The sequence below is a fragment of the Sminthopsis crassicaudata genome, chromosome 1, assembly GCF_048593235.1.
Source record: "Sminthopsis crassicaudata isolate SCR6 chromosome 1, ASM4859323v1, whole genome shotgun sequence".
In the NCBI taxonomy this organism is placed as follows: Eukaryota; Metazoa; Chordata; class Mammalia; order Dasyuromorphia; family Dasyuridae; genus Sminthopsis; species Sminthopsis crassicaudata.
In genome coordinates, this window is record NC_133617.1 from 609,772,114 (window position 1) to 609,799,846 (window position 27,733).

General features: G+C 32.4%; 1 long non-coding RNA gene across 1 annotated transcript in view; it reads left to right on the forward strand.

Annotated features, from left to right (window-relative positions):
- LOC141555525 (uncharacterized) overlaps positions 1-27,733 on the forward strand; it is a 108,475-nt gene that overhangs the window by 75,956 nt on the left and 4,786 nt on the right. The window contains exon 2 of the long non-coding RNA XR_012486224.1: positions 21,674-21,753. This is a non-coding gene — a long non-coding RNA (uncharacterized LOC141555525). The remainder of the gene's footprint in view (positions 1-21,673; positions 21,754-27,733) is intronic.

Consider the following 27,733-nt stretch of genomic DNA (forward strand, 5'->3'; position numbering starts at 1 on the left):
TCTTTTGTTGGGCCAAATCTGATGAGAGTAAGATTCTCACAATATTAGTCATCTTCCCTTCTTTTCCTCAATTATATATTTTCTTTGCCTCTTCTTGATATGTAATTTCCTTCATTTTACCTCCACTTTCCTTTTTTTCCTATTACAGTCTCCTTTCCATCTGTAGTTTCTTTTTTATATTATTACAGTAAAATCAGATTATACATGTACTCTCAATGTATACCCATAACAGAAATACAGTTTTCAATTTTTTTTCCCTCTTTTTAATGCTTCTCTTGATTTCTATATTTGGAGGTCAAATTTTTTGTTCAGCTCTGGTCTTTTCATAAAAAATAAATGGAATTCACCAGTTGCTTTGAATGTCCATCTTCTTCCCTGAAAGAAAATGCTCAGTTTAACAGGGTAGTTTATTCTTGTCTGCATTCTAAGTTTCTTCACCTTTCAGAATGTCAGATTCCAGACCTTTCAATCTTTTAAAGTGGAAATTGCTAGGTCTTGAGTAATCCTTATTGTAGTTCCTTGATATTTGATTTTTTTTTTTTTTTCCTGGCTGCTTGTCATATTTTTTTTCCTTGGTCTGATAGTTCTGAAATTTAACCACAATGTTCCTTGGGGTTTTAATTTTGGGGTCTCTTTCAGGTGATGTTCAGTTAATTCTTTCAATGGTCATTTTACCTTCTGATTTTATGATATACAGGCAGTTCTCTATGATGATTTCCTGAAAGATACTGTCTAGGTTCCTTTTTTCATCATGTATTTCAGGGAGTCTAATAATCCTTAGATTATCTCTCCTAGATCTATTTCCCAGGTTGGTTGTTTTCCTAATTAGGTATTTTACATACATACATATATGTATATGTATATGTATATGTATATGTATATGTATATGTATATGTATATATATACATATATATTTTTTTTTACTGTTTTTTCATTATTTTGGTTTTGCTTGACTGATTCTTGTTGTCTCATTGAGTCATTCATTTCCATTTGTTCAGTTTTGAATTTTAGTGAATTATTTATTTTTTTAGTTATTTTTGTATTTATCTAGTTGTATTTTTAAATTAGTTGTTCTATGACATTTTTTTTTCCATTTCACAAATTTTGTTTTTTAAGGAGTTATTTTCTTTTTCTTTTTCACAAATTCTGTTTTTTAAGGAGTTACTTTTTTCTGTTTCACAAATTCTGTTTTTCTGGGAGTTGTTTTTCCATTTTATCAAATCTATCTTTTAATGAGGTATATGACTTTTCCAAACCCTCTAGCAAATTTTTTATTTCCTTTCCCCATTTTTCTTTTAGCTCTCTTTTAACATCCTTTTAAATTTCTTTTAGGAAAGCCTTGCGTGATGGGGCCCAGGTTATATCACTTTGGGGGACTTCATCTGGAGACAATCTGCCTTTAGTCTCCTCCGGCTTTGAAATCTGTTCTTCTCTTTCACCATAAAAGCTGTCTATCATCAGAGTCCTCTTTACTTTTTTAATCATTTTTTTTTTTTTTTTTTTTTTTTTTTTTTTTTTTTACCTTTAGGTCTGCTTTTATGGTAGGGGAAGTTTTCCAAGCTTTTTCTACAAGCGGCAGCTTCCTCTATAAATGTCCAAAGCTGCGCTGGGTCAGTGCTGATTCACTCCTAGAGCTGGATGGGCATGGCCATATTCTTGAGATTCTGCCATTTTAGGGTTCACTGTTGATATTTTGTATTCATGTTGGATGTTTTCTAACTTCTCTGCTGATCTACTGGCTTGCAATCAGACCAGAGTGGCCAACACTGCTGTAGATTCCTTCCTGTAGACTCTCTGCCCCACAGAATCTGCACCACCTGGTCTTTGAGCTGTTTGTGCTGGCCTTTGTGCTCAGGTTCTTGCACTGATTGCCTCTCTCCCATTTCCAATTGAAATAGACCTATTCTGGTGAACTTAAAGTTATTATCTGCCGATAATTTATTGCACTCCCAATATTTGTGGGTTCTGCCAGTCCAGAGCTAATTCAGAGGCTGGATTTGTTAATAAGTCTGAGGGTTATAGGAGAAAGTCAGAAATACATGTGTATCATCTCTGCTATCTTTGCTCTGCCCCTGGAAGTCCAAAACCAATAAATTTTAAATCATCTGTCCTAGATCCATTTTCAAGGTCAACTGTGTTTCTAATGAAATATTTCTTTTTTTTTTTTTTTTTCTATTTTTTCATTTTGTTTTGATCTTGCTTTATTTTTTCTTGATCCCTCAAAAAGTTATTAGCTTCCATTTGCTCAATTCTATTTTTTAAGGAATTATTTTTCTTAGTGAGTTTTTGTACTTCCTTTTCCAATTAGCCAATTTTACTTTTTGAGACATTCTTTTCCACATTAGCTTTTCGTATTTCCTTTGCACCTCTTTCAATTCCTTTCCTAACTTTTCCTCAACCTCTTTTAATTGATTTTCAAAGTTCATTTTTGAGTTCTTCCATAGCCTGATCCTAAATCTTATTTTTCTTGGAGGCTTTGGATCTAGGAACTTTGACTTTGTTATTGTCTTCTGAGTGTGTGTTTTAATCTTTCTTATCATCATAATAACTTTCAGTGATAAGAACCTTTTTTTTGTTTCCTGCTCATTATCCTAGCCTATTACTATAAGGCTCTGTTTTCTGGGTGGAGGATGAGTGTCCCAAGCTTCAGGCACAGCCGTTTTCAAAATCCTTTTAGAAATCTGATCACAAGCACTTTTTCTGCTTTGGAGCTATCCCTGTCCCACTATAGCTATAAGATCTAATGTGCTAGCTGGGGCCTGCCACATATCCTCTCCACTGATCTCTGAGTCCTTCCTGGTGTCCTGGACTGAGAGGACAAGAAGCCTCCAGCATTGATGCTGATTCAGAATTCCCCCCACCTCACTGATGCTAGGATCCAGACTGGAATTGCCACCAGATCTGTGCTGGTATTGTGCACTGAGGTCCCACCCTGGTTCCAGAAACCTTTTCTGCTGACCTTACAGATTCTTTTTGATGTCCCTAGGATGAAAGGTCTAGAAGCTAGCTGCACTGCCCCTGATTCAGAGGTCAGGTGGGGCTGGTCTGGGTCTGGGTCTGGGATTGTGCCAGAATGTCCTGTCCAGGGACTTGCACTCTTTAGAGACCTTTCCTGCTGAGCTATCTTTGGCTGGAAAATGTTCTACTCTACCTTTTGGGGTGTTTTGATCTTACAAAACTTAAAGGAATTGGGAGCAGTTTGGGATATAGGTTCTGCCTTTACTTTGCCTTCTTGACTCCTCCCTGGAATTTATAATAAAATCAAAATTGTACTGAGGGCAATCCTTGTATTTTTATATTACAGTTGTACCATTTTTCTTTTACTCTTAAAGAATCAATTAGATGACATATTGAAAAATAGCCTCATATGGAGAGTTCATGAAGCTCTTTCACTGTGACCTTCGATTAAACCATGATAAAACTTTAGATAGAGACATGTATCACTACATTTCAAAAAAGTTAAACATAATTACTATAAATGCTGTCTATAACATATAAGCAGGGAACTCATACCAACAAACTGAATATTAGTAATAATAGCTTTTACACAGAGTGTTACAAATATCTCATTTTATTGATACAATAAGTATGTGGAAAGTAGAAGCTATTCATATCTCCATTTTATAGCTGAAAAAACGGAGACAGTTGGGGTTACATGAGTTGTCAAGGGTCATACAGCAGCTAGTAAGTGTCTGAGGCTGCATTTGAACTCATGTCTTTTTGAATCCAGGGCCACTGCTCTATCTACTGTGGCCTAGTTAGTACACAGGCAATGAACACTTCATTATTTCTGAAGATTACTTCAGAATAATGAATCCAATTGAAGAAAGAGAGAACAGCTGATGATGTCAGGGAATACTCCAAGGAGAATATAGACTCTGAACTGAGCTATAGAGGAAGATAAAAGATTCTGAAAAATCAACATCAGGGAGAAGTGTATCTTATATATGATCCTGTTTTCTATAAATGTACAAAAGTAGGAGAGGCAATGACATCTTTGGATATAAAACTAATCATAGTTCACAAGGGAGCAAAGAAAAATAAAACTGGAAAAGTAGGTTAAATACAGATGTTGAGAGCTCTGAATGTAATGTAATAAAACTGTGTTTTATTTGAGTTAATACAATTTATTGAGTATGGAATAGAAATTATCAGGCTTGTGCTTTATAAAAAAAAATATTTTGGAAACTTTATGGAGAATGGATTGGAGAGAAATCAGAGAAAACAAGGAAGTAAATTAAGTAGCCATTATAATTGTTTTGGCAAAAATGATGAGGACATAAATTTAGGTGATGGGTATGTGAAGGCAGAGAAGGTTACAATGAAGAAGATTTTGAGCTGAAGTCAATCAGTCCTGGACACTGACTCCACATCAGAGATGAATGTGAGATGGGAATCAAGAATGACTTCTGGGATATCAGTATGGTGAATACAAAAGGAAAGTAGAAATAAAAACTATTAAAGTAGAAACGAAAACTAAACTATTAGAAGAGGATAAAGTTTAAAGTAAAAAAAAAAAAAAAAAAAAGATCGCATTTTGGATAAGTTGAATAGGAGATATCAATGACACCTATATCAGCATTCAGTTAGAAATTCATTATTGGAGTTAAAGCTATTTTATATAAGTATCTGAGTTCTAACTCTATGAAAATGAGAGAAGAACCCATGGAAGAAGATGCTATCATAATGAGCTGAGTGATAGAAGAAAAGACAATTCAGGACAGAGAGTTGAGGTTTGTATATCAATGTTTACATGATCAGAAATGAATGATGATTTCACAAAGAAAGCTGAGAGTGTGAGCTGTCAGCTGGGACTGAGGAGAACCAGGGAAAAATAAGAAAAGCTCAGAGAGGAGAGAATATTCTGGAAGAGGATTACAAAGTTTCAAGGAGAACAAGATGAGAAAAGAGAAGTGAATTTAATCATTAAAGGATTTTTTAAGGGCAGTGATAGAATCAGTAGATGGAATAGGGAGAGATTTTAAATGAACCACTTAAATTGAGAGAGAAAAAGAGGAATGGAGGGAGGAAGATAGGGAGAGAGAGAGAGAAGAAGAGAGGGAAGGGAAGTGGGAGGGAAGAAAAGACAGAGGGAGAGAGAGAGAGAGAGAGAGAGAGAGAGAGAGAGAGAGAGAGAGAGAGAGAGAGAGAGAGAGAGAGAGAGAGAGAGAGAGAGAGAGAGAGAAGAGAGAGAGAGAGAGAGAGAGAGAGAGAGAGAGAGAGAGAGAGAGAGAGAAAGAGAGAGACAGAGAGACAGAGAGACAGAAATAGAAATAGAAGGACACACATATACAGTGACAGAAAAACACTGAGACAGAAATAAATAGAGAAGATACATGAAGAGATGAGAGAAGATTGCATCAAGAGCCCAAGTTTCAAATTGGCCTTGGAAAGAAAAAAGGCACCTTGTCATAGAGACATAAGAAAAATAGAACTAGTGGTAGGAGCATATAGCTTTATGAAGTAGAGAAAATGAGAAAACTCATGGTGGATGACTGATTTTCTTAGTTTCATTGACTTGATTAATATGAATTGCATATCTATTATAAGCAAAGTTAGAGGCTTTAGTGAATGCAAAGGTAAATAAAATGTAGTTTCTACTTCCAGGGAGTTGATAATCTGGTAGGAACTCTGAGGTTATAATTAAGTAACTATAATGTGAGGAAGAATCAAAATGCAGTTAGATTGAGAGGAAGAACAGAACATATATACACATATCAATATACAAAAGATGCTCAATATGGAATCATATCCAACTAAAACCTGAATATTCATCACAAATGAATACATGTGAGTTAATTTTATGTTTTTCCTCTGAAAATTAATAGTCCATTGTAGGAATCCAGTACACAGAATTTTAGCTTGTTAAAATCTGCCATCTCTCTTATTATTTTACTATATTTGGGGATTATGCTATTAGTTAACCACAAGGTAGTCCCTCAGATCAAAGTTAGATATTGTATTCCAAATCCTGACATTAGCTTTTGTTTAAACTTTGGTATATTATATACACATAATTCAATATTACAGAAATGCTATGTAATATTTCCAAATTAAAAAAAAAAAACCACTATTTTCCAGATGTATCTTCAAACTGATGTGATTTTATGTTTCTGTTTAAAAAAATAAGCTAAGAAAAAAAAACTGTCTTTTTTTTTTGTTTTTGTTTTTGTTGTTGTTGTTGTTGTTGTTTTTTTTTTTTGATTAACATTAGTCAGGTTTTTAACATTAGCAGCTCTTAAGACTGATTATGCTGTGGACACCTTAGGATGTCAATCCTCTCCTCAGGCAGTCTGATGTATACCAGGGAGCCAAGAGGAAATACCTTGATTATAAAGTTATCCAGGTTATTTTCAAATAATTGCAAGTAAACAGGAAGTAATGAGCTGACATCTTGAAATGTAAAAATGCAGTCTATTGTTCCTGTGATTTGCAAAGACACTATAGCAATTACTGCTTGTTGCCAAGAGGGGGTTTTCTGATTTATATACATGAACTTTAATCTTTACTTGATGAGAGTTTTCTTCCTGCTTTTGGACACATTGAGCAGTTTGCACTCAGTACTCAGTATGTGGAAAAAATGGAGCAGGATATAGTTTGTACATAGCAAAGGCAAATCTATCTGCAAAAATTGAAGTCTTTGGGAACAAAATGCACATGCTGTTAAGGTCAGGTAGTTTAGATTGATAATGGGGGGGAAAACTTATGGAATTTAATCTAAGTGATGGCTCACCCTCTCCCCTATGTTTAATGCCTCTTCCTGCAAGATGATCCTGACATTGCTGGCAGGCATGCCAGTTTATCTATGACAGAAAGACAATATATGACCATGGTGTTAAAATACTGATTCTTACTTGTGAATCTCATAGCATTTTGTTCCTACACAGTATATTTTGTGTGATGTTTTGCATCCTAAATAAACAACAACAACAACAAGCTCTATAGCGATAGTATGATCCCTATAGGGATAGTATGAGCAGATCCTTAAACTTGGAATAAGGAAAACCTGCTTTTGAGTGGCCCTTTTGACACTTAGAGGCTGTATGATTATATGTAGGTCCTTTCACATCTCAGTGCCCTGGAAAAAATTTGAAGTTGCGATTTTTATGGAGAAAGGGAGTTTCCAACTTCTACTAAACAGTATTAAGAAATCTGTGATACCATGCTTTATTGTACCTCCTAGTTGGTAACCCTTTTAAGGAACAGAGCAATTTTTATTCATGTTGGCAGCTCCCATAGTTCCTATCTCAGTTCTTTACACAATAAATACTTGATGAATGAATGAAAAAAGATATATATATATATATATATATATATATATATATATATATATATATATATATATATATATATATATATATATATTTCTATGTGTGTGTATACACCGTACTACATATACATATATATATATTTTTTTTAATTTGTTTTGGAATGAAATTGTAAGAAAATAAAAATGATTGAGGCCAGCTTATAAAAATTAAATATTTAATCATGCACTCAGAAATTTTTTGTTACAAGTTATTCATTAATTTGCTTTTGCCTTGTTCTAGCATTTTGTCTTAATGGTTTTTATGTTTGATTCATTTCTTTGATAATTACAAAATTAATAACAACAAATACATAGTTATTGCAAACAATTTGTCATTAGATGTCTCAGAATGATGCTGAAAAGCTCTTCTGAAAGTGGACTTAGATTTGCTTTGTATAATATGGCAGATCCTCTAAATTCTACTTTCTCCTCTAAAAAAAGATAATTAAAAAATTCTTCATCAAAAAGTGAAGAAATATGCTAATACAGATGAAAATGAAGATCATGGAATATTCAAAAAGTTTAATGTTTTTATTGACCCAGATTTTCTCAGTTCCTAATTCTTGGATTTTTACTTAATCTTTTCAGAACCTTTATTTCATCTTTCAATCTTTGTAATTATGATTTGACCCTATGAAGTTTCAGTATCTTGATTCCAGGGAAAAGTTAATAGGATGAAAATATCTATAACTATATTCTAGAAAATATTTTGGTTAGGAATAGATATTTGTCTTTTTTTTTTTAACCAAACTGTAATATATTGTGTAAAAGAACTATAGTGGTGGGAACAAATTATTTCTAAAGGGGAATATAAATGTATTTCCTAGCTAAGTAACTGTATTTTCCCCTCTTAAATCTTGTCTCCTGTTCTGACTGCCATACTATGAACTTGGCTTGGCTTTCTGATCACTGCATTTTTTCCCTCCCTACCTTTACTTGACTGCTTCCATTTTTATTCATTCCGCTTGACATTTTTGAGATTTAAAAAAAAAATTCCTCAAGACTATAACTGATATATTTTCTTTCTTGAATCTGAAAGTCAGAAGACCAGTTTTACTTTTCCCTTCATCTTTCACCAATTTCACCCTTCTCTCAAAAATGGAGCAGTTAGTTATTAACCTCTACTTGTGAGCAAAGAGTCACATATCAAAAGACTTTGAGACTCAGGTTATATTGATATATAAATTGTACATGCCTAAATATTTAATAAATGTTTGTCATATTGAATTTAAATGTTCAATAGTTTTGTGGTACAAGCCCAATATCCTTTCTATCATTTCATTAGGGTTTAGCAAAGTTTCCAGGGTAAGTCATTTAGCTGCCATATCAGTACAAAGGTACAGCAAAAAAATTCTTATTCATATTTATTTCAATGTGATGACTAAAATATTTGAGTGATATTGCTACCATTCAAGAATTTGGGACCCAGATAAAGATGAAATAGTTATTTATGGGAATGGGGCCTTGATATTTTTCTTTTTTGAAATGTCAATTCATACAAATCCTTCACTAATGGCACAATTGGGTATTTATGCCACCTTAGTTGCTCTTTTGGTAGATTTAAATAAGCTGCAGAGTTTTGGCAGTTATAGCTGCCAAATAGAAATAGTTCAAAATTTGAATAAAAGGCACCAATAAGGACACATTTAACTGAAAAGGCAGATGACTCTGTTTTTTAAAAAATAAGAGTGAAGGATAATGGATGGATGACTTGAATTTTTCATTTGTATATATGACATATTTTTAAATCAACATTTTGATTAACAAATATTTATCTTCTCTGTCTCTAACCTCCTCTCCATTGGTAAATACCCAAAATGAAAAACCTTATAATAATAACAAATAAGTATTGTTAAACAAAATAAACTCCCTCATTGGCCATGTCCAAAAATGCACATCTCATACTGCATCTTGTATCCTTCACCTCCCTGTAAAGAAAGAGGTAACATACTTTAACACTTTTTTTTGTAGCCATGACTAGTCATTGTATTAAACATAGTAATTAGACCTTTCAAAGTTGATTCCTTTAAAATGCAATAACTATAAAATTTCTACTACTTCTCTGCTCCTTTCACTTTCCATCAATTAAAACAAATCTTCCCAGATTTCTCTACACCTGGATTTTTTTTGTCACTTCCTATGGCACAATACATTCTTTTGCTATATGCCATTAATTGTTTAGTCATTGCACAAATAAAGGGCATCATTCTATTTTTTCTTTTATTTACTATTAGAAAAACAACTGCTATTAATGTTTCTTTATGTATGCTACACACAAAATGTTAAAGGCCATAGAAATCTTTCCAAAGTACCACATATATTATTTGTGAATATCTCTGAAGAAAGACAAAGTCAATTATACAAACAAAAATATGTGAATGAATTATTAGTAACTTTGGAGACTGAAGTCACACTAATGGAAACATATAACTTTTGAAGTCAGTGATAAATCTCATCAATCTCTTCAATAATCATTTGCCTTTTTATTGTGAATATCATTGTACTTAGTAATTATTAAGTAAACACTTATTGAATTGAGATGCAAAATGAATTCAGGTCAGTTCCTGAGCCATCTATGCACAGATTTCTTTATTTCTTTCTTTTAAAAAATATTTACTTAAAACTAAATATAAAATAATAAAAAAAAAAAGAAAAAGAAAGACAGAAAAAAGGAAAAAGAAAAGAAAAGAAAACAAAAATATTTTCATATGCCCAGTAGAATATCACAGAGGATTCAGAATATGTAAAAATAAATTTTCATTTCAAGAAAGTATACATAATAATAGAAAACATATTAATGACTGTTCATCTTTGCTTCCTTGTGGGTTATTCTTTTGTTCTGTGCTATGTCCTTTTCACTTTATTCTCTCTCCCCCTCCAATCCCCCAAGCAGACTATAATTAAGGATGGATTCACACACACACACACACACACACACACACACACACACACACACACACATACACACACACACTCATTTACACATACATGCATTTAAAAATATTAATATGGCCAAGATATAATGTAGATTTCTCTCTTGACGGAATCTTTTTTTTTTATTATTATTATAGCTTTTTATTTACAAGATATATGCATGGGTCATTTTTCAGCATTGACAACTGCAAAACCTTTTGTTCCAATTTTTCCCTTCTTTCCTCCTACCTTCTTCCTCCAGATGGCAGGTAAACAAATACATGTTAAATATGTTAAAGTATAAATTAAATACAACATATGTATACATGTCCATAAGAAGAATCAGACTTTGAAATAATGTACAGTTAACTGGTGAAGGAAATAAAAAATGTAGGCAGACAAAAATAGAGGGATTGGGAATGCTATGTAGTGGTTCACACTCATTTTCCAGAGTTCTTTCACTGGGTGTAGCTGGTTGTATTCATTATTGAACAAATGGAACTGATTTAGTTCATCTCATTGATCATTATATACTACTGTTGTTGAAGTATATAATCATCTCCTGGTCCTTCTCATTTCACTCACCATCAGTTCATCTAAGTCTCTCCAGGTCTTTCTGAAATCATTCTGCTTGTCATTTCTTCCTTCCTTCCTTCCTTCCTTCCTTCCTTCCTTCCTTCCTTCCTTCCTTCCTTCCTTCCTTCCTTCCTTCCTTTCTGTTTCTTCCTTCCTTCCTTCCTTCCTTTCTGTTTCTTCCTTCCTTCCTTCCTTCCTTCCTTCCTTCCTTCCTTCCTTCCTTCCTTCCTTCCTTCCTTCCTTCCTTCCTTCCTTCCTTCCTTCCTTCCTTCCTTCCTTCCTTCCTTCCTTCCTTCCTTCCTTCCTTCTTTCTTCTTTCTTTCTTTCTTTCTTTCTTTCTTTCTTTCTTTCTTTCTTTTCTTTCTTTCTTTCTTTCTTTCTTTCTTTCTTTCTTTCTTCTTTCTTTCTTTCTTTCTTTCTTTCTTTCTTTCTTTCTTTTTTTAAATAGTGTTTTATTTACAAGATATATGCATGGGTAATTTTTCAGCACTGTCAATTGCAAAACCTTTTGTTACAATTTTTCCCCTCCTTCCCCCCCCCACCTCCCTCAGTTGGCAGGTTGACCAATACATTTTATATATGTTAAAATATATGTTAAATACAATATACGTATACATGTCTAAACAGTTATTTTGCTGTACAAAAAGAATCGGACTTTCAAATAGTGTACAATTAACCTGTGAAGGAAAGCAAAAATGCAGGCAGACAAAAATAGAGGGATTGGGAATTCTATGTAGTGGTTCATTCTCATTTCCCAAAGTACTTTCGGTATAGCTGGTTCAATTCATTGCTCTATTGGAACTGATTTGGTTCATGTCATTGTTGAAGAGGGCCACATCCATCATAATTGATCATCATATAGTATTGTTGTTGAAGTACATAATGTTCTCCTGGTCCTGCTCTTTTCACTCAGCATCAGTTCATGTAAGTCTCTCCAGGCCTTTCTGAAATCATCCTGTTGGTCATTTTTTACAGAACAATAATATTCCATAACATTCATATACCACAATTTATTCAGCCATTCTCCAATTAATGGGCATACACTCAGTTTCCAGTTACTGGCCACTATAAAGAGGGCTTCTGCAAACATTCTTGCACATACAGGCCCCTTTCGCTTCTTTAGGATATTTTTGGGATATAAGCTCAGTAGTAACACTGTTGATTCAAAGGATATGCATAGTTTGATAACTTTTTGGGCATAGCATTGGAGTTAATTGTTCTTTAAATGTTTGGTAGAATCCACATGTAAATCAATCTGGTCCTGGGGATTTTTTCTTAGGAAGTTTATTAATAGCTTGTTCTATTTATTTTCCTAAGATTGAACTGTTTAACCAATTTACTTCATCCTCTGTTAATCTGGGCAAGTTATATTTTTGAAGGTATTCTTCCATTTCATTTAAGTTATCGAATTTATTGGCATAAAGTTGGGAAAAGTAACTCCTAATTATTGCTCTAATTTCCTCTTCATTAGTGGCAAGTTCTACCTTTTTATTTCTAAAACTAACAATTTGATTTTCCTCTTTCTTTTTTCTTATCAAATTAACTAAAAGTTTATCTATTTTGTTGTTGTTGTTGTTGTTGTTTTTTATAAAACCAACTTGTGGTTTTATTTATTCAATTTTTTTTTTTTTTACTTTCAATTTTATTGATCTCTCCTTTTATTTTTAGAATTTCAAGTTTGGTATTTGATTGGGGGGGTTTAATTTGGTCTTTTTCAAGCTTTTTAAGTTGTAAGCCCAATTCATTGTTCTTTTCTTTCTGTATTTTATTCACGTAAGCCTCTAAAGATATGAAATTTCCCCTTATTACCACTTTGCCTGCATCCCACAAATTTTGATATGATGTCTCATTGTTGTCATTTTCTTGAGTGAAATTATTAATTGTGTCTATGATTGCTATCTCACCAACCATTCTTTGGGATGAGATTATTTAGTTTCCAATTACTTTTTGGTCTAATTACCCCTAGTTTTTGTTGAATGTAGTTTTTAGTGCATAATGATCTGAAAAGAATGCTTTTATTATTTCTGCCTTTCCATGTTTAATTTTGAGGTCTTTATGTTCTAATATATAGTCAGTTTTTGTATAGGTTCCATGAACTGCTGAGAAGAAAGTGTACTCCTTTCTGTCTGCATTCAGTTTTCTCCAAAGATCTATCATACTTAACTTTTCTAATACTCTATTTACTCTTTAGTTTATTTCTTGTTTTTTTTGTTAATCTACATACTTTATCCTACTTCCATTAATCTAACATTTTAATCTGTGGGGTAGGAAAGGATTTTTTTTTTTCTTTTTTCTTTCTTCAGAGTCTTCCTCTGAAGATGAATGTTCGTCTTCTCTATTCCTATAGTAAGTTTCTATGGTTTCTTGCTCATTTTTAAAAATAACTTATTAGTGTAAGTACTCTAATTTTGGGATGGGGAAGGATGGTGACTCTAGCTACCCTTCAGCTCTCCACTCTGACTAGGAACCCCAAATGGAGAACTCCACCCTCCTGCAAATGGCCACAGCCAGCAATGTCCCTGTCTCTGTGCTTCTGCACTCACCAGGTGCTGGTTCCTTCACCTAGGGCTGCAGAATGAGATGTTCCTTCAGTGTTTCCTGGACTCAGACTCCAGACTCCCTATGATTTCTGGGAGATGAAAGAGCCTTTGGTTCCAGCTGACAGTCCCTCTGAACTCAGCTAACCCCAGGTCTCTGAACTTACTCTTTCAGAGCTAGCCTGCAGGTTTTTACACTTCACTCATGTTGAACTTGATCCTAGGGTTTTTCTTTGGGTCTTCTCATGTTGTCCCAGGAGGATCCCTTTTCTGCTTCAAGTGTTATTTGTATTTCACTCAGAGGTACAATTTTGTTTCATTTATGGGGGAAATCTAGAGAGTTTGGAATTTTCTGACCTGCTCTGCCATCTTCCTGGAATCCTCTTCCTCCCTCCACCCACTGCACCGATTTCTGAGAACATTATTTTGCTAACTTATTGCATTTGTATGATTATATTTTTTCTAGCTTTTTCACACACATTGTCCAATTTTTATCTTCACAATGATTCTATGAAGCAAGTAGGGCAGGCATTTTTATTCTCATTTACCAAATGAAACAACCAATGTACAGAATTAAGCTAGTTGCCCCAAACCACTCACTAGTTAATGACATCTGGTCTTTCAGGCTAGTCCTTTTCCTACTCCATCACAATTTTTTTTCCATCATTACAGACAGAATGTTTGTAGGTGCTAAATCATAGCTTACAAGAAAAAGAAAGTTCTTCTAAAGTGTTCTGAATTATATTTATCAGCATGTAACTAGCAGCATTGCTTACATATATCTAATATAAGTCTATTGGTTAAAGAGAGACTAGAATATAAACTTACTTACCTAATAGAAAACTTCCTGAAGAAAATGTATTTATGTTTGTAAGATTCAATGATGGAAAATACACAAAGCTTCAAAATGAACTCCACTGAAATTTCAATTCAGATTTGACCTTCAAAAGAAGCTAGAAGGAATAGTTTTAACACCAAAAAGTTTAGGAACTAGAGAAAAAAAAAATCTTGAGCTAAGAGGAGCTGTCCATCAGGAGATTTTAGAACAAGATAACACAGATTTAAAAAAAAATGTTAAATATGTACATAAGACAACCATATAAATGGCAAGCATTACATTTTGTTAAATTGCTATCATTACTATTATAATTTATCCCCATGGTTATGTTTATCCCTCATACTTAGATTGCTGACAAGCAGTAAACTGTACATATTCAATCACGTACTGTTCCTATCAGAATCCAATGCACGAACATATTAGAAAATAAAATATAAAAAACAAAAAAGTACTACTGGGAGTGGAAGGGGGAGAAATTAAGAATATCTCTTACAACCATCCCCATTTGAACCTGAGGAGCAATAGAAATGTAAATTCTGATATCACTAAATTGTAGGAAGCTCTTGAAGGTCTAAAACTGAAACTATAACATGGAAGATGAAATCAGGAGAGTGTGGGTTCCAGGTAGTCTGGATATTGAGATACCCAAGGATGAATCCACATATACAATAAAAGAAACAAGGATGAGAACTATTCTCTTTACTCCTACTTAACTTGAAATTTCCCATCCTAGAGAAAATACTTGAGAAAGAAGACAAGGAATATCAATATTTCTTTGAGCATATGATACCTTGAAGTGGAGAAGCCTATTCTTATATCTTCCATTAATCTAGGTTTAATTTTCAGATTAGTCTATCTTCTTTTGGAAAGTATATTGAGTCTGATCCTGAAATACAAATCAACTACATCTCTGCAAGTGAAGAATTGATAAATCATTGGACTAATTATTGGGTCTTGGTAATTGGAGGGAAGTTGTGAACTATAGTAGTGGCTTATAGCAGTTGATATGCATAAAGAAAAATTTCAGTCTCCTTTGATATAGATATCAATATTCACAGGTAGTGTTGGGCAGTAGAGAGGTGTATGTGAATGTATGTTTGTTGGAGGGGATTAATTATAGGATGATGAGATACTGAAATGTGGAAAAGGGGAAGGCTTTGAGGAGAGAGGATAAACTAGAGAAACAATAAACTAGAAGACCACAAAAATATAAATAAAATGCAAAATCCAGGAACACTGGATTTAGAATCATAAGGCCTGGGTTCAGATTGTACTCCTATTGCTTATTGCTTGTCTGACCTCTAAAAAGTCTCATTACTCTCTAGTTTTATTTTGTTAATTCATAAATTAGGAAGTTTAACAAAGAAAATTAATTGAAAGCATATTTTTAGGCAATATACATGAGATATTATGAACTTTTCTGACACCAGGAAACTTTCTTTTCTACTGTGGATATAGATATACAGCATGTACACAGAAAGTACACAGAAAGTAAATACAAAGTAATGTGATGGAAAGAAAAGCACAAAAATCTCAATTTTCAGAGGGTGGAATAAAGGAAAGCTTCAATGAAGATACTATTCCTGATATAAATGTTAAAGAGAAACATATATATATATATATATATCATCCCCTTTATATTTATATATATATATATATATATATATATATATAAATATAAAGGGGATGATTAAAAGGAGTTCAATCTGGATATGATAGATAGCTTATGCCAATATGAAGAGGTAGAAGATGAGGTGTCAAGTTTGATTAGCAACAAATAGTTAAATTTTGGAGGAATATAGAGACAAAATGGTGAAATGTGAAATGATCCTGGAATGAGAGAACTGGAAACATTCTGGTAAAACCTCAGTATAAACTAACATTTCATATCATATATTGAGATAAATGCCAAACATATATAAAGTATAAACATAAATAAATTGGAGGAGGAAGGGAGAAAGGGCAAAATCAAACAAACAAAATTTTTGCAGCATATTTATCTTAGAGACATATTTTTCTGATAAATATATCATTTCTAAATATCATACTGAATATATCATAATGTCTGATAAACATATAATTTCTGTGATATATGATGTAGGTAAATGTTTAAATTTATGAATCATTTCTCAGTTGATAAGTGTTCGACAGTTTTCAAAGAAAGAAATACAAACTATCAGTAGTGATATGAAAAATTTTCCAAATCATTAATAGTTAGAAAATTCAAATGCTACTGAATAACTTTCATATTGACAGAGTTGATAAAAAAGGAAACAATAAATTCTGAAAAGATTGTGGAAAAGCAGGAATACTAATGCACTGTTGATGAAGTTGTAAATTGATTTTCCTATTCTGGAAAACAGCTAGGAAGTATATCACCAAAATTATCTAATTGAGCATGCCCCTTGACCCCAAAATATCATTGCTAAATATCTACTATAGAGAAATCAATACATCTATCTATCAAACACTTTTTAACTCATGTTTAAACATATTTGTAGGAGCTTTTTTGTGGTGGCAAAATATGAAAAGTAAGGAGATGCCCATTGACTGAATTGATTATAATTTAGCAATTTAATATAATTGACTTTTAAGAAATGATGATGGAGATGGCTTAAGGGAAATGTGGTAAGAATCATAAGAATTGATGTGGAATGAAGTGAACAGAACTAGTAGAACAGTTTATACAAAATAATATTATGAAGAAGAAAATTGACTTTGAAATACTTAAGAACTCTGAATGATACAATGCTAACCATGATTCTATAAGACTATTATACTTTCTGACTGAGAGGTGATGAGCTCAGTATGGGACCAAGTTGGGCTTCTTTTGTACAATGTGAAAATGTTTTACTTCAAGATATATATTTCTTACAAGAATCTTGTTTTTGTTTTTCCCCTGTGAAGGGTTAGGTGGAAAAAGAGAGAAATGTCTTTTTGTTGATTAAAAAAATAAAAAGAAAGCAAAGAGTATAAACTAAAAAATGAATCTGGAAAACTACATTGGAGCAAAATTGTGGGTGTACTTAAATGGAATCTTGATAAGTTCAATTTTTCCCCCAGACACAATAGTTAACCTCTAAAGGTTTTGACCAGTGAAAATACATGATTAGACCTGAGTATGAGGAAAATTACTTTGTTAGCTATATGGAGACTAGATTGGAATAGGAAGTAATTTAAAGAGATCATAATTAGATTTTTAAAATAATCCAAGAGATGAGTGAGAAAGACCTGAATTGAAGGTAGGAGAAATGCCAGAGAAATTTTAGGAGGTGGGATCACTAAGACTTGGTCTGACTTAAAAGCAGGTAAAGGAAGGGCTAGAATCAAAGATGCCTTTGAGGTTAAGAACTTGAAAAAAGAAGAAAATGGTAAATTCCTGGTAGAAATAAGGAAGTTTGAAACAAGTAAGTAATTTGGAGAATGATCAATTTCATTTCGGACATGTTGAATTTCTGATGTCAATGAAGCATTAAGGAAGAAAGCCAGGCTGAAAGAAACACTAGGTTTAGGATAGTGTTTGGGCTGGATATATTTTTAATACCTATAAAAATCCTTCCTAAAATATGCTATCCCATATCGAAAAAGTAATAAAGACAGATGTGTCTGATAGGAGAAGATAGAGTGGCACAGTCATCTTTTTATTCTGGATGCTACATTATGATGAAACCAAAGGTAGCACTTATTCTCTTTGTAGGTTTCTATTCATAACAAAGCCCAAAATATTAGAAACAGAAATTGTTCCAAGGTCATCATAAATAAAGCTATTATAAACTCAGAAGTACTAAATAGAATCATGTTTATAAAGGAAAAAAAGGATTGTAGGTAATATATAATTTAATGTTTTAATTTGATCAGTGAGAAAATTGAGGCCAGAGAAGTAAGGACACATTGATAATAATTATAAAGGCAAGATTTGAACCCAGGCTTTTTGATTTATAATCCCAGACTATTTCTACTGCATCAAACAAATTTTCTTATATAATAAAAAGGCTTTGCTGTTATTGTGACACAATAGTATAAAAATGTAAATTAAAAACCAAGCCACTGACTTATGCAATGCGATTTTTCATTTCTAAAACAAAAAATATTTATTTTGACTATTCATTTAAAAATTGAGTTTTTAATTCTCTCCCTCTTTCCCCTCTTCCTTCATGCCTTGTGATGGACAGAAAAATGATATCAGTTTTCTGTGTGAAATCATGAAAAAGTTACTTCCATATTAGCCCTGTTGGAGAAAGTGAGCAAGTCAGAGAAAAAGAGAGAAAGAATTAGGATATGGTCCAGTTCATTTCTTAATGTAGTTCAGCATGCCTTAGAACTAGAAGGGAGAGTCAATCAGTTTTTGAAATGGTCAAACTCAAAGAAGTCAATTTTCACTTCCCTATTTGATGTAAAGAGAACTACACAAAGTTATTCTTCAGTCTTAATGGGAAATTATCTGCTTTAAAATTTGATACCTTAAGTATCATCCCAAAGACCAAAATAAGTTCACTTTAAAAATGCCTATTTCCTATAATGCAATTCTAGAATTAAAATATAAAATTTAATAAACCAAAATCTGCAACTGTGAATTCATACTGATGAGAAGAACCAAGTCTGATTTTATTTTTTTTTTCTGCATGGCACCTAGAACAATGTGAGGAATCAATCAATTTGAAAGTAAATTTGAAAAAAAAAACTAGAAAAATAGTGGGCACTGCAATTTTCAAATTTTGTTTTGGTAATTTGATTTCCAAAATAAAGGATTATTGTTTTAAAGTATGACTGACTGGGGCAATGTGTAGATAATGTTAAACCTTTACTGTCCTAAAACATTGTGCACCCTTAACAGAATTAACATTGTTCTTGTTTCTGCATGGGAAGTGACTATCATAGCTTTATGAACACAAGAAACACCTAGTAAATGCTTGCTGAATTAAATTGATTTATTTTCACTGAATCTCATTGAATGATAAGGCATGGATAATTTGTGGTTTCATTGATTTAAAAAAATGACTAAATGAAGCAGTATGTGTGTATGTGTATATATGTGTGTATCTTTTCTTCTAGTCATCTTTAAAATATATATATATATATACATATTTTTTTAATCTAGTCAATGGAATTATTTGAGGGAAGATAAGCAAAACTCTGAATTCAAAATTTAGAAACCTCCAAAGCCCCAAAGGATTATGTAAAATTATACTTCAGACCACAGGATTGACATATGAGAAGATGAGGGATGCCCCAAATCAAAATGCTTTAGGGGTCTCACAAGATGGTCAAAGACACTGAATGTGTAATAAGAAGGAGGTAATATTGTGGCCATTATCTTTCCTCTGACAAGAGAGCAGTGCACTGACCTGGCTTGCAGACAAATGGAGAGGAAAACTCTGCACCGAGATGTAAATTCTTCACACAGGTCCCTCATGAATATCTTGTCTCTAGGATTCAAGCCAGTGACCTAGAAAACAAGGTTCCTCCCCAATCAAAATGACAGGCGGAGCTGGTTTCCTGTTAGGAAGACTACTAGGTGTGTAAAAAAATTATGATTTCTGAGGGGAAAAATGAGATGTCACACAGAGCAAAATATTACTTTCAAATGGTCTTCTGCAGCTCCTTTGAATGGCAGCTGTCAAGAATTCAATTGTGTGTATGACACACTGGAATCTAGGATGGAAGTTCTGTTGGGGGCCAAGAATGAATAGAAATTTTTGATTCAAATACTCATTTAAGAATATTTGAATATCTGTCATTCCTTATCGCCTAAAGGTTAATTCTTGAAAAGAATTTCCATTAGTAGAACAAATTGTAACCTTGTCAAATCTGCTTATGTAATATGCCAGAACTAAAAGACATACTCTACAAATTTGTACTTTTAAACATTACTTTGGGCCACAGAAATTGCATTCTTTTTAGGAGTTTAATTGATTGATTATTGTTTAAGAAAGCTTCACTATCACAAGTTTATTTTATAACCAGTGTACTTAAAAACAGATAAGTATACTATATTTTCCTTTCCTTTTTAAACTTGGAAGATTTACATTTTTTCCTTTTTATGAATAAACTAAATTCAGTGTTTTAAACTTTAATGTGCAAGAAGTCTCAAATTTGCATAAGAACTCTACTCATTAAAAGTCTTTTGAAAGCACTTTTCTATCTAAGGTAAACACAAATATTGATTAACACCCCCAAATTGTTGACTCTGTAACTGTTGAGCATATACTTTGGAAAATATATTTTTCTTACATATTTTGATCTTTAACTTATATTTTCTAGTATATTCATTTGTTTCTGATCTGTTTAATTTTAATAAAAGCTATTTTGGAGGCACATGAGCATATACAGATGAAGTTAAAAATCATTATGCAGATGTCTTGTATAATGTAAGAAATGTTTATGCTTTTCAGAGCTAAAGTTCCTTCATTAAAATATTACAATAAATATTTACTTCAAAAAGCAGTTTTTAAAAGTATACCATTTTACACAGAAATGGAAAGCAAGAGATCTTGAAATAGTCCAGTGATACTGGCCACTTGGTTGGTCCAGGAACAAGACATTCCAGATTACCGTTTTAGGTGTTTTCTTTGGCTGACCTCCATGCTGGAAACACTTTCCCTCTCCTGTTCTGATTACTGACCTAGATGATTTTTTTTTTTAGATCCCAACTCCAAACCCATAAAATGGTTTCCCCTTACAAACCCTTTTAACCTGAGAAATTTCTATGTGATCCTGGGTAGATAGATATATAAAATAAATATTTAAATCAAACATTCACTGATAATAAATCATAATTTTTTGATCCTCACATTCAGTCACAAGAGTCCATATGGGATTGCAACCTACAGTTTAAAAAGTTGGGTTGTACAGGGAGCCCTTTCCAACCCCTCTGAATTCTTTTAATAATTTCCTATTTACTCTGTCTTCATGGTCATTGGAACAAATTGTTCTCTTCTGGTTATTCTACCAGATGAAGTCTTTATATTCATAGGATAGATACCATCTTAACTCTTAAATGGGCTTGAGGTATGTCAGTTAATCTTGTTTAGTCCATCTGCTAAGACACTATACTGGAGTGTGACTGATAAGTGTGCTTTTTGAAACTATAGGTGAGAACTGGTGCCAGGAACACCAAAGGTGGGATGAACATTCCTGAAGAGAGCTCTAAAAACTCCCACAGCAGAGGAGCTAGTTCTCTCTGAGTATCTCATATAAAGCAAGCATTATGAAGGGCTGAGAGCTTGATCAGACATTAAAGATGCCTATGTCATCCACTGCATTCCAGGCCATTATTAGCCGTTTTATCTTTTATCTTGCCATTGGACTTTGATGACTCTGGAAGAGAGATGGAGACTGATGACTTTGTGCAACTCAGCCTCAATGAAATACAATTCATGCTCAATTTGAGATATCAACCTAAAATGTTCTTCTGATTATCTTCTTCCAAAATGAAAGACAATACCATCTTTTCTGTAACTTGTTGGTACAAAATAATTTGCTTGTTTTCTCTCCCTTTAGTCCTGAGCTCCTCAGTGCAGGGCAGTCTGGGGCCTCTTCTGGTATCTCTAGAGTTTCGCACCATGCCTGACTCATAGTAGGTAAGTAATAAAAATCTATTGACTGATTTACTGCTTCATTCTAACAACTGCACCTGATACTGCCTGGTACATAGATTAAGTAGTTAGTTGATGCTCAGTCCATATTTGCAGAAGCGAAATGTATTAGATTGAATTGAAATTGTCCAATGAGGAAAATATAGATATTTGAAAAATATCTATATTTGAGAAATGTATATTCATAGATTACGAATTTCTCTTATTTTTTTTATTTTTCCAATATAGGCAAAAATAGTTTCCAATGTTTATCTTTGCAAAACTTTGTGTTCCAAATTTTTCTTATTCCTTCTTTTCCCACTCTCCAAAACAACAAGCAATCTGATATAGGTTAAACATGCAATTCTTCTAAACATGCTTCCATATTTGTCATACTGTGCAAGAAAAATCAGATCAAAAGAGAAAAAAAAAACAAGAAAAAAAAACCAAGCAAACAGGCACAACAAAAAAAGAAGAAAATACTGTACTTTGATCCATATTCAGTATTCATAGTTCTCTCTCTGGATGCAGACGACACTTTCCATCCCAAGTCTATTGGAATTGCTTTGAATCACTTCATTATTGAAAAGAGCCAAGTGTATCACAGTTGATCATCACATAAGCTTGTTGTTTTTGTGTACAATGTTATCTTAGTTTTGCTCATTTCACTCAGCATTAGTTTATATGTCTTTCCAGGCTTTTCTGAAATTTTCCTGCTCATCATTTCTTATAGAACTACAACATTCCATTACATCATATAACTTATTCAGCCATTTCCCAATTGATGGGCATTCACTCAGTTTCTAGTTCCTTGCCACTACAAAAAGAGCTGCTAGTAGCATTTTTGCACAAGTGGGGCCTTTTTCCTCTTTTGTGATTTTTCTGGGATACAGACCCAGTAGTACCACTGCAAGATGAAAGTATATCCACAGTTTTATGACTATAAGTTTCTTAAAGGCAATAGCATTATAGAGTGGATAGAATCACAGACTCGGAACCAGAAAAACAAAACAAAACAAAATAAAGCAAAAAACAAAACAAAACAAACAAACAAACAAAAAATGTGCTTAAATACATCATCTGGCTTTTACTTGTTTTGTGATCCTGGACAAACTACTTAGCCACTCTCTATACCAGTTTCCTCATCTGTAAAATGATGATCATAATGGCACCTTTCTTCCAGAGTTGTTGTGAGACTCATATAAGAAAATATTTGTAAAGTACTTGATAAGCATTAAGCAATATATAAATGCCAGCTATTACTATTAATTGCCTTTCTATTCCTGATGAATAGAAGCACAATCTATTGCACATAGTAGAAATATTATACATGCTTATTGGTTTGTAGATTGAATTTTCCTTGAATCTAAAATCCAGAGCACTGAAGAAATTTTTTAAAAATCACAAATTTGTACAGATATTTCTGAAACTGGCTTCATGGATTAAAAAGCTTCTTATAACTGTTCCCTTAAATCATGCTGTGAATGGTGGGACTTAAGCAAGCACTTCATGGTATCATAGCTACAGAACTGAAAGTTGATCCAGGAGTTCACCTTGTCCTTTTACCTCATTTTATATAAAGGAAACTGCTTCAAAAAGATCAGAGGATTTTTCAAGTTCACTCAACTAGTAAGTATCAAAATGAGGATTTGGACCAGGTTCTTTCTCTGCAGATTCACTGATCTTTCTACTATTCCAGGATTGGAATTAGTTTTGCTTTGTTTTGTTTTTCCTGCAACTCAATATTTGATGATTTTTCTTCTCATTGGTTTCCAAAAATTGAAGATTTTCTTCCAGAAAACTTGCTGAAATGTATAAATGTCTTCAAAACAGATGTGGCAGTCTGGCAATCTACCACTGGTGCTAAAATGATTGATGTTGATGTTTTGGTATCTTGTACTTGAGCAATTTTTGGTGAGGCACAATTTAAATTTTCACAGAGTTTAGACAGAATGAATATATTAATGAGCTTCAACCATGGATTGCACACTCAAATTATCATCAATTGTGCATGAAATTTTTCCAGGCTATTTGTTCTGAAAATAAGTACTAAATTATTCATTCCATTTAGACTCCTGGTTTGGATGCAACAAAAGAGAGGGTGAGATTTGAACAAATATTTTCAGATGGTAATTTTTGTGTGTGCAAATATGATAAAATATTATTATATGGCATCTTTATCTTACAAAATTAAATGTCCACACAAAATTAGTGTATTTATTGTCATAGATTTACTTGTCTTGATGTGCAATTTCTTAATACAAAAGTTTAAAAATAAAATCTCAGTGTTGTATGCAATTAGGAACACAGATAATCGCCTTTCTATATAGGGGTAGCAAAATGCATGTTCAAGTCAAAGCAAAAAAAATCTATAAGTTTTATTTCATGTAGAATAATAGTGGTTGCTATGAGGCTCTGTGAATACTAAGGCTTGATTTAGAAAAAAAGTGGATTTCAAAAGTCACAACTAAGTCGCATTTTTATTCTATAATTTCCTCATTAAAGCTAAATACAATTTACAAATAAAAAATATACAAATCATCATAACTGATTTATTCTAATATCTAAAAACCAAACAAAATTAAAGACTTCCCTGATACTGAACAAAGAAGTCTGCAAATTCAAAATCACATTAGTTTTGTTGATTATATGAGTTAATCATCCTAAATATCATCCTGTGAGAGGTATAAATTATAAAATCATAGACAAAAGTTAGGTCCTTTGAATCTCTATCTCATGGATATTCTGAGGATGATCCTTCACTATGGTATCTTTTCCTCACCTGAGCTACTTAGTATTCTGTTCTCTAGATTTTTATAAAACATTTCACTTCCTCTTCCATCAAAGTCTTTAATTTAGTAATTAAGAAAGTGACACCTTAATACAACAATTCTCAAAAGGAATTAGGACCTTCCTTCTACAATTATCTTCAATTTATGTGGTATGCATATCTTGTATATGCACAGTTATTTGCATGTTGTCTATCCCATTAGAATGCAAGCTCCTTGAAGGCAGCTATTATGTTTATACCTTTATTTATATTCCTAGTACTTAACATAGTATATGGTGAGAAGAAAATGTATATTATTAGTATCATTCAAAAAGGCCTATCTGTTGGGTTTTCTTCACATTTATACGATTTGCTAAATTTTATATAATGATAATTTCTTTGAGACTTTCAACTAAATGTAATTTCTAATAGAAATGAAGAACCTTAGAGTTTGGATAGACCTACCTGGACCTGATCAGGATTCTCTTTCCCAATAGTGGTATTTGATGGAATACAAACACTATAATCTGACTGTCTTATCAGATAAAGAGTTATTCTAACATTTAGAACCTTAATAAAAACTTTGAAGTTTGCCTTCATTATTGACATGAGATTTAAAGAAAATTCTTCTTAAAATAAACTTGAATTGAATTTAAAGGATAAGTTCAATCAATAAATCATTGACATAAGGATGACATGAGTCATAAGCCATGGATGATAAAGACATAGATTTGGAGACAAATACATTCTCTAAATTCTTTTTATTTATCACACTTTTAGAATCAGAACATACTCAAAAGGTTATCTAATAATTCCATTTCATTTATCCAAGGAGAAGAGAAGTAATATTCTTAAGATCACATACATAGTAGCATAATTGGATCTTCACTATAGAGCCAATGCATTTTCTTTTATTTTTCATAATAATAATTTTCTTTAATATGATTATTTTATTTCTATGAATTGGTATTTTATTTACCCATCATTTTGAATACAATTTTTACCAATGAATTTCCTATTATATTTTGGTTAAAAGTATGGAGTTAAAAGTTAATAAGAAGGAGGATTAATTTTTCTTGGATACTAAAAAGTCTCTCTTCCTCTGAGTTCCTTATTTAGGAACATAATTTCAAAAAATGGACTATAGCTATTTTTATTAGGATGCAAAGCATCTAAGGGCACAAAATTATTAATTGGTTTATTTTTCTTTTAGGCTTTCTATTATACCCCCATTGACTTTATTGCAATCTGAAAGTCTTCTAGTTTGAAGAATTTTCTTTCTTCTATGGGATTTAATCCTGGGGTCCCAGCTTAAATTCTATGATCATAAGAGACTATGAAAAAGCATCCCTAAAATCTCAAGCATTCACTCTATATAAATAGAAATAATCAGTTGGTGCATTGATTGTAGCTCCAGGTTATCAGTGCATTGATTCCCCCCTTTCTTTGGTTTTGCATCATCCTACTCAAAAGTCATGAAAGTCTAGATATTAATAATACCTAAATTGGCGCAAGTGATTGTGACCTGATTGAGTTCTTAGTAAGAGTTTCTGTGTCAAAGCGGTCTATTTATTTCCCCCAGACAGACAAGAAGTAGATTCTAGTATTCTTCTTATTTAAATTCATTTTAACAGGTGAATATTGACTCACCTAAGACGGGCTTTGTTTTTAGCATATTTAATACTGAATCTATAAGGAATAGATTAGGATTTCTCTCCAAATTATTTCACTTTGGGAATAAAAGTTTATTTCCCCATAATATGAGTTTGTTAGACTGAATGACTTCAAAAGTCCCTTCTAGCTGCAAAGTATATGACATAACAATAAGAGAAATAACAAAAGCAATAATTGGGATTGTATTGAGCATAGAGATAAAAAAGAATTAAATGACAACTAAAATAATAACAATTGAGATACATAGCACTTATGAAGTACTTTAGAGATTATATTATATGATTTTCATAATTGTGAAATAGAAATATTATTACCATCATTTTATAAATAATAATTGAACTGAAACCAAAGAGATCAAGTGAGTTGCTTAGGGTCAAAGAATGAGTAAATATCTAAGAGAGACAGATCTTTCTGACTCCAATCTATCTAAGGTTTTTTGTTGTTTTATTTTATTTTTTTGCTTGTTTGTTGTTTTTTTTTTTTATTTTTATTTTTAGCAATTAATAGTTTTCTTATGCAGACAGTCTTTGAACACTAGACTCATCTGGATAAGATAGTGAAGAAAACAGAGTGATTTAATCCTACCTTCCCAAGTTTGCTACCCTTAAAACTAGATTGCACTGTCGTTCTTGTTTAAGAGGCACTCTAAAAAAGGTAAATGGAGGTCAATTTTACAATTGGAGGAGAATTCATAAGTCACCTATTCTAATTTATTTATTTTTCAGATAAGAAAACTGAGTTCTACAGATGTTGGTAAAATTAATTTCCTATATCAAGGCAAGGTAATAGTCAATTATTTATTAACACAGATAAAGTTAGAATCAATCTCTCAATCCTATATCCTTTCTAATATACCATATTGCCTCATACATTTTATTTAATTTTTATATTATTTGAATTCAATTCCACATACATTTGTGTACTGGACTTACTTCTACAAATATTTATATATAAGATGTGCACTTCCAAATTTTAAAATGAAACATTTTTCCATATCTGCTGGTTTTTTCCTTTCTTTTTATTAACTTATCGAGCAAATATGATTGTGACAGCCCAATGGAATATTTAATGCTGACACCTATTATTAAGCTGGAAATTTTGATGAATTTTAAAGATGGATCCTTGTGACCTGGAAAAAGAAATCAAGGTCATTGCTTGACTCATGCAAAGTTCCTTCATGCATTTACATTACAATGTAATTATAGCAAACTGATGCATAGTCCTGAAAAAGCTATAACCTACTCAGTGTTGATATGTATGCATAGGAGGATGAATAAATGAGAGAATTTGAGAACAAATAAACAATTCAGCTTTACAGAGAAGAAGTTCTTACTTCATTGTTGGGAAGACTGACTAGTTCTTCAGGACAGATCTTTTTAATGGGTCAAATTATCTGTGGGTCCCTTCTAATTATTGTGATTTAACCCAGGCTTTATCATTCCCAGTTAACTAAAATTTCACACACTTTTAAAAATAATGCTTTTCAAAGATTTTATGAAATTTAGAGATAAGATCATGAATACATGATAATTTCAGACATAA